This window comes from Mugil cephalus, chromosome 16, assembly GCF_022458985.1.
Source record: "Mugil cephalus isolate CIBA_MC_2020 chromosome 16, CIBA_Mcephalus_1.1, whole genome shotgun sequence".
Lineage (NCBI taxonomy): Eukaryota > Metazoa > Chordata > Actinopteri > Mugiliformes > Mugilidae > Mugil > Mugil cephalus.
This window is the reverse complement of record NC_061785.1, coordinates 1,468,871-1,470,047: the sequence shown is the minus strand read 5'-3', so window position 1 is coordinate 1,470,047 and position 1,177 is coordinate 1,468,871.

Sequence of the window (1,177 nt, the reverse complement as noted above, 5' to 3'; positions counted from 1 at the left end):
GCTGGCCTGCTCCTCATCTCTGAACCTCTTCCTGAAGTACTCCTCCTTCTGGGGGTCAGTGAACCCTCTGACCTCTGTCACCATGTCAACACACTCAGGAGGGATCTGATTGGCTGCTGCAGGTCGTGTGGTTATCCAGAGGCGAGCAGAGGGAAGCAGTTTCCCCCTGATGAGGTTTGTCAGCAGCACATCCACTGAGGTGGACTCTGTAACATCAGTCAGGATCTCAGTCTTGTGGAAGTCCAGAGGAAGTCGACACTCATCCAGACCGTCAAAGATGAACACAACGTGGAAGTCTTCAAAGCTGCAGATTCCTGCTTCTTTGGTTTCAGTGAAGAAGTGATGAACAAGTTCCACCAAGCTGAACTTTCTCTCTTTCACCACATTCAGCTCTCTGAAAGTCAATGGAAATATGAAGAGGATGTCCTGGTTGGCTTTGTCTTCAGCCCAGTCCAGAGTGAACTTCTGTGTTAAGACTGTTTTCCCAATGCCAGCCACTCCCTTTGTCATCACTCTTCTGATTGGTCCATGTCTTCCAGGTGAGGCTTTAAAGAGGTCTTCTTGTCTGATGCTTGTTTCTGCTCTGTGTGGTTTCCTGGATGCTGTTTCAATCTGTCTGACCTCATGTTCATCATTGACCTCTGCAGTCCCTCCCTCTGTGATCAAGAATCAAGAATCAAGAATCAAGAATCTTTATTGTCATTATGCAAGGCACAACGAAATTCTGTTCAGCAGCTCTTGGTATAATGTACAGACCTGAGATATATAAATAGTATAAATATAGAATAGGAACTATAAAATAGAATAACAAGTTAAAATAAAAAATAGAATTTAAGAATAAAATAAGATGAGATGAGAGGTAGTAGTGCAATCAAGGATATTTAAAGTGACCAGTATGAATATTGCATGTATAGCAGCATGTTTAGACAAGGTGCAGTGCAGTATCAGAGTCTATCTGGCATCTGCAGGGGTTTAATACTCAGTCTCTGGATGGGGGGGTATGTGAGGAGATGGGGTGATGGATTTCACAGCTCTGGGGAAGAAGCTGTGTCTCAGTCTGTTTGTGTTTGTCTTTATATTCCTGAACCTCTTCCTGGAGGGAAGAGGCACAAACAGTTCGTGGCCTGGGTGGGTGGGGTCTGCAGCTATACGGCCAGCCCTCCTTTGGACCGGCTGT